Below are 7,632 nucleotides of genomic sequence, written 5' to 3' on the forward strand. Positions count from 1 at the left end.
TCCCCCTCCCCCTGCCTCTCTCTCTTTCTCTCTCTGCCTCTACTACCCTCCTGGCTCCCCTCCCCATGTCCTGAATAAACTCTATTCTATGCTATACTGGTGTGTGACTGGTCCCTCAGGGGAAAGATGCCTTGGCATGGGCCCGCTGAGACATCCCCTTCCCCCATACTTCTCCACACACCCACAGAACACACTCTTTATCTCTTTATCTTTTTATAAACACATCATACATAAGAAAATCCCATCTCTAAGTCCAATCAACCACTACTGGATATTTACTGGAAGGACTCCCAAGACAACACGTCACAGACTGGTGCACATCACAGACTCTCCTGCACACCCATCTTGAATTCTGCACTGTTCATAACAGCTGAGTTATGGAACCAACCCTGGTCTCTAACAGCCAAGATGTTCTGTATATATTTGCTTTTGTTTTTAAAGATAGGGCTTCTCTGTGTAGTCCTGGCTATCCCACAACTCACTCTGTAGAACAGCTGGCCTCAAACTCAAAGAGATCCACCTGCCTCTGCTTCCTGAATTTGTGCTACTATCTCCTGACTGGAATTACATATTTTTATATTTATTATTGGATATGAATGTTTACCTGCATGTATATCTGTGCACCACGTGTGTGCCTGGCTCCTACAAAGATTGGAAGATGGCACTAGATCCCTTGAAACTGGAGTTGGAGTTACAGGTAGTTGCCAGCTACCGTGTGGGTGCTAAGAATAGAACCCAGGTCCTCAGCGAGAGCAACAAGTGCTTTTAACCTCTGAGGCATCATCTCCGGCTCCTACACAAGTGGAGTTTTCTTAAGCCATATAGAAGAACAAAGTTGTGTGGTGGCGGTGGAGGCAGCGGCAACTCACACCTTTGATCCCAGCACTCGGCAGATGGAGGCAGGTGGATCTCAGAGTTTGAGGCCAGCTTGGTCTACAGAAGTGAGCTCCAGGACAGACATGGCTGCACAGAGAAACCCTGTCTCAAAAAACAAACAATACGAGGAGGAGGAGGAGGAGGAGGAGGAGGAGGAGGAGGAGGAGGAGGAGTGTGGGACTGCCGTAAGGGTATCCTGGATCATGGTGGATCAGGTGTCTAGAACCCCGAGACTCTGTAGATTCTGGGCAAGATTCTACATGAGAACTGGCAGGAGTTCAACAACCCCCAGAACCCAGGATCCTGAAAAAGCGGTCACAGTCTCCATAGAATTACTACATAGGCCAGGCTATAGGCCTCAGGGCCTAGGGATTTACATACTAATGAAGGCCAGAGGGCAGAGCAAATTAAACATGCCTCCCCCAGATCCTCCCCCAACCCTCCCCCTTTCTCCCTCCCTATATAACTCGGGACTGCCCAGAGTTTTTTTGGGGTACGCCTAGATCCAGCTATTATCCGCCATGACAATAAACCTTTTTGGAACCAAGGACTTCCTCGTGTTACTGGGGCCTGTCGCCGCCAAGGCCCTCAGGCCGCTGGAACCATAGGGTTTCCTCCCGAATGTGAGACCCGCCACGGCAGCGGAAGCCCTCTGGGGCCACCTCTCCGGCTGTGGCGGCTTCTTAAATTTTCCCCACAGAGGAGCAGGAGGAGGAAGAGGAGGAGGAGGAGGAGGAGGAGGAGGAGGAGCAAGACCAACAAGAACAAAAAGAAGAAAGTCATACCATTTGTAGGAAACTAGAGAAAATCATAGTAAGGGACACAAGACAACCTCATAAACGCAAGTTGTGTGTGGTCTCTCTTATTCATGGTTCCTAGATTTTTACATAGTACCCAAAACCTTATACAAGGAAGCAGAAGTGAAGTTGCTCAGGGGAATCCAAGAGGCCTGACAGGAGGAGGAGTGAGAAATGGGAGGGGGATGAGGGAGGTGAGGTAAGGGTGTGAGAGGGCACAGTAGACATCTGCACAGAAATTAGGAGATGGCTCACTGGTAATGTACTTGACCTGCAAGCAGGAGGCCCTGAGTGTGAGCTCAGCCCTCCTGAAACACAACACAACAAAACAAAACAAAGGGATGGTGGAGGCCCATAATTCCAGCACTCAAAGAGGAAGAGACGGGCAGATCTCTACAAGCCCAGCCTGGTCTATAGAGGGAGTTCTAGGACAGCCAGGGACATTCCCTGCCCCACTAATATAAAACAAAAACAAAAAAAAACAAATGAACAAACCCCACCCCCAACCCCTCAAAAAGCCCAAGTGGGAATGGTGCTTAAGAAATACCCATTTGAAGTGCATGCTGGGAGTTGGTGAGGTTGGAATAGGACTGAGCAGGAAGAGACCAGGGCTGACAGGCATCTGCTCTGGGTGTGGAAGGGCTAACCTTCCTTTCTCTGGGGAAAACCTGCCAGTGCTGTCAGATTGGCCCTAAGAGTCCTCAGGCTAACCAGGTTAGACCTCGCTAGGAGGCAGTAACTTAGTCCTGCAAGTTTACCTCTCACCCATGCTAAGTTCAGTAGGTCAAGAAAAACTACCCTTGGGGCAGTGACATCATTTTCCAGACTCTGGAATCTTCCATTAAGCAGAGGCTCTCAAGCTGGCAAGCTACACCCCTGGGGCCTGTTTTTGTAAATAAAGTTTTTTTTTCTTTTCTTTTTCAAGACAGGGTTTCTCTGTGTAGCCCTGGCTGTCCTGGAACTCACTCTGTAGACCAGGCTAGCCTCGAACTCTTGAACTCAGAAATCCACCTGCCTCTGCCTCCCAAGTGCTGGGATTAAAGGCTTGTGTGCAGCCGGCCTTATTGTTTGTTGTTCACTTCCACCCCACCCCCTTGGTGCTAAGGTTGATTAAGCAGTTGTTCCGCAAACTGCAGAAGCCCATGATGTCTTCACTCTGAACCGAGACAACAGTCAGGGAGAAGGCTGGGAGCTAAATGCCAGCAACGAAGTGGAGGAATTCAGAAATAACATACTTTCTTCTGTTCGTGGTCCATGGTCCAGAAGAGTCACATGACTTCTCTCCCATACTCAGAAGTTGAGTAGAAAAGGATATGGGAACAGGATAGCAAAATCTGCTGCCACCGACGTCACAGACAGTCAGGCTATTGGGCAACAGAGTAAATCCATGCTTGCCCACTTATCTCTCAGTCTGGGTGTTTATCATTTATTTATCTAGCTACTTAGCTAGCTAGATAGTTGATTTATTTTAAGACAATTTCTTATATTGTCTAGGCCTGCTGTGAACTTCACTGTGTAGCTGAGGATGTTTTTGATTCCCCCTGTTTTTGCCTCCCAAGTGCTCGGATTGCAGGCATGTGACGCTATGACCAGCTACAAATTCACTCATCTCTATTTACTTAGGTACTTGTGAGACCGAGTCTTGGTCTTTAGACCAGTCTGGGCTGGAACTCATGTAGACCAAACTGGCCTTGAACTTTTAGCAATTCTCCTGCCTCCATTTCCTGAGTTCTGGGATTATTGTCATAAAGTTTATTGTTTGATTATTTTGTGCAATGGTAGGTGTCTTAGTTGTTGTTCTATTTCTGTGAAGAGACACCACGACCAATGCTTATAAAAGACTGCACTTCGTTGGGGGCTTGCTTATAGTTTCATCATTGCTGGGAGCAGGCAGGCACGGTGCTGGAGCAGTAGCTGAGAGTGTACATCTTATCCAAATGTGAAGGACGCAAAAACAGAGTGTGCCTGTGCCTGGCGCGGGCTTGTGAAACCTCAAAGCCTACTCTCGTGACACGCCTCCTTAAACAAGGCCACGCCTCCTAATCCGTCCAAACAGTTCACCAACTAGGAACCAAATATTCAAATACAGGAGCCTGTGTGGACTTTCTCATTCAGACCATCACACTAGGGGTCAAATGCAGGGCCAGTTCATGGTAGATAATCACTCAATCACTGAGCTATATTCCAGCCCCGTGGAGGGACTTTAAAAAACTTAATACTTGCCCGGCAGTGGTGGCACATGCCTTTAATCCCAGCACTTGGGAGCCAGAGACAGGTGGATTTCTGAGTTCGAGGTCAGCCTGGTCTACAGAGTGAGTTCCAGGACAGTCAGGGCTGCACAGAGAAACTCTGTTTCAAAAAAAACCAAAAAACAAAAAAACCCCCAAAAAACCCCACAAACATTATTTTATTGGTGTGTATGTACATATTCATGTGTAGGCTTGTGTGTACACACACATCTGGAAGCCAAACGTTTTTGTTTTGTTTTGCAAAGTCTCCCTACATAATCCTGGCTATCCTAGTATTTACAGTGAGGACACGTTTTTCCTGCCTTTGTCTTCTGAGTTCCACTGTGGGTGATGTCACCCCTATCAAGTGGTCCTGGACTGCAGATCAGCCAGGTCCACGGAGGGAATTTAAACTGACCAGGGCTCAGTAGAAGAGACAGGGATGTTGAATGAGCTATAAACTCTCTCACAAGATGAGAAGGTTTCAGTAACTTTCAAGGACATAGGAAGTGGGAGATGTGGGGGTGGGGAAATGGGGAGGGAGGGAAGGACGGGGGTGGGGGGGAGGTCTTGGAAAAGTGAGACATCACAACTGTAATCCTAGCACTCAGGAGATTGAAGCAGGAGGATTGCCAGGAGTTCAAGCCTACCTGGGGTCTACAGCATGTTCTAGAACAGCCCAGACTACAGAGTAAACTATGTCTCAAAAAAAAAAAAAAGATAGAAAGAAAGAGAGAGAGAGAAGAGAAGAAAAAAAGAAAAGAAAAATAAATCATCCCTGGAGCCCTGGACCGGAAGCTTATTTAAAATAAAGCCCCCTGATGATTTTGTAGTTTAAGAGTGATAAATCTTCCTTGTCTTTATGAACCAGGAACCTCCAAGGTTAATAACAGTGGCGTTTTGTTTCCTGACTCCAGGAGTGCAGGCCACACTGATTGTTCTCTAGACCCAGTCAGAGTGGGGCTGTTAATAAACACAGGGCCAGGGTTTGGGCAAAAGGGGAAGGAAGTGGTTACTGTGCACAAGCGCACTGGGTTACACACATCAGGACTGGGAAACCCCCAGGATGTGCCTTGTCAGTTCAACATGTGTGCCAGGCTCAGCCAGGTCTGCCGTGCTCTGAAGCCTACATGCAGCCAGGGAGAATTCCATGTCCTGCCTTCTAGTCCAGAACAGAGCCACCAATAGTGCCATGTCTGGAGCCATCAGAAGGACCAGAGCAAAAACAACCCCCCAAACCCAAACAACACTGAAATGGAAAAAACTAAGCAATTTGATAGGGTACCTGCTAGGCCTGGCAGGCAAATGGCTTCAAAAAGCACTGGGTTCAAAATAGCATTTCTTGGAGGTTCCATTATGTCTCTGCCAGAGCTCTGGGAAAAAGATGTAGACCAGAGGAGTCCATGTGATGCTACAGACCTGGAATTCTACCACTTGGTAGACTAAGACAGGCAGAACAAACAAAACAACCAACACAGTCTTCTTCTATGAATCCAGGTGAGGCATACTTGACTGAGATCCCAGCACCTGGGACCTTCCATAAAGCCTGGGAGGTGGAGGCAGAAAGGCCAGGAGTTCAAGGTCAGCTCTACCAAATAGCCAGGTAGAGGCCAGCCTAGGTGTGTTGGTTAGTTTTTCTGTGGACTTGACCCAAGCTAGTCATGTCTCTCTTGAAGGGGACCTTCGGTTGAGAAAATTGTCCTATCAGATCACCTGGTAAGAAGCCTGTTGGCACTTTCTTGATTGATGATGTATGTGGGAGGGTCCAGACCACTGAGTGACGTCACCCTTGGGTTGAATAAGAAAAGCAGGCTGAGTAAGCCAGGGCGAGCAATCCGGTAAGCAGTCCTCCATGGCTTCTGCTTCAGCTCCTGCCTCCAGCTCCTGGTTCCCTTTAATGACCAACAGTGAGCTAACTGAAACAAATCTTTTCCTCTTCACGTTGCTCTCAGTCAGCAAGAGAAACCAAACAAGGACACTGGGCTACATGAGACCTTGTCTCAAAACAAAACCAGAAAGGAAGCCAGGAGGGGCAGCGTGTGCCTTCATTCCCTGCACTTGGGAGGCAGAGGCAGGCAGATCTCTGTGAGTTGGAGGCCAGCCTGGTCTACATGAAAGCCCTTTCTTAAAACAACAACAACAAAAACCAGGACTAAGTTTCCAGAGCTTGCTTTGTCATTGTTCCCTGATTTGTGTATATGTGGTATTGTTACTGTTATTTTTGGGCCCTAGGTCAGACTGAGACTCACCCTGCACCCCAATTGGTCCCAAACCCACACTTTATCCCATCTCAGCTTCTGCCATCTAGGATTTCAAGTATGACACACTATGTTTGATCCAGGACTTGATAAGTGGGGGACATCTAAATTCAAATACGGAAACAAGATAGCAAGTGGGGGGGGGTGAGTGGATAGCAAAGAGCAGGGTGTGGGTACAACCTACAACCTCAGCATTTGGGTGGCTGATGCAGGAGCCTTGAGAGTTCAAGGCCAGCCTGGGCTACAGCATGAGACTCTAGAAGCCAAACAAATAAATGAAACAAGCAGCAAATTCCCCAGGGGCTAGACTGATGTATTGGTGGCTCTGTAGGCCTACCTACGAAGGAAACTGAGAGGGAAGGATATCTTGAGACAGAAGGCTGAAGCCTGCCTAAGCTATCTCAGGGGCTCGAGAGATAGCTCAGTAGTTAAGAGAGCTTGCAGGCTAGGGAGATGGCTCAGTGGGTAAGAGAGCTGACTGCTCTCCCAGAGGTCCTGAGTTCAATTCCCAGCAACCACATGCCATCTATAATGGGATCCAATGCCCTCTTCTGGTGTATCTGAAGAGAGTGACAGTGTATTCACATAAAATAAATAAATAAATCTTTAGAGAGAGACAGCTTGCTAGTCTTCTAGAAGAGCCAAATTCAGTTCCAAGCACCTGTGTTAGACAGCTCACAACCACATGAAACTCTAGTTCCAGGGGATCCTCGGTGAGCACTGCATTCACGGGCACATTCCCTCCCACTTCTCCCCTCACACATACCCCCCTCACACATGCCAAAAAAGAGAGAAAGAAAGGAAGGAAGGAAGGAAGAAAGAAAACCAAAAATAAATCTTAAAGCAAAAACCAAAACAGACCCTGTAAAGAACTTGTAAGTAGGCTTAAAACACTCCAAGATCAAGTTCTCAGCATAGGGAAGATTTATTGCCACAGAGGGACAGGGATACAGGACAAAAACAGGAGACAGAGGGAGAGGGAGAGGGATGAGGAGATAAACAAGAGGGAAGAGATAGGGTAAGCAAGGGTCAGAGGCGTGTGTCCAGGACTGGAACAAAGGATAGAGTTGCCTCTGGATAGAGAGGAGACAGATGTGGTCCTCAGGCAATGGTAGTTTATAAAGGTAAAGAGGGAAACCCCCGTGTTAGGATGAGCTGTTTAATTTTAATCGGGTATGTTAATTAGGTGAGCCAAGGGTGGCTTTCAGTCACTGGACTTCAATACTTTGATAGGTAGACCTTAATAGTCAGCCTCACGAGGAGAAATTGGCCAAAAAAGGGAATAGACCTCGGGGGCTAGCTTCAGGAATGCAATCTAAGGGTTTCTAGAAGGGAGAGGGAATGGGGGAGAAGGGCAAGGCCTTCGTGAGCCATGCCTGAGCCATGTCTGCCATGTTAGAGCTGGCCAGAGTCCCTTCAGCTTCTGTCTCAGGAAGGAAGAGGAACAGTGAACACGGACAGAGGAAGGTAACG

Source organism: Grammomys surdaster, unplaced genomic scaffold, assembly GCF_004785775.1.
Source record: "Grammomys surdaster isolate TR1022 unplaced genomic scaffold, NIH_TR_1.0 125940, whole genome shotgun sequence".
Lineage (NCBI taxonomy): Eukaryota > Metazoa > Chordata > Mammalia > Rodentia > Muridae > Grammomys > Grammomys surdaster.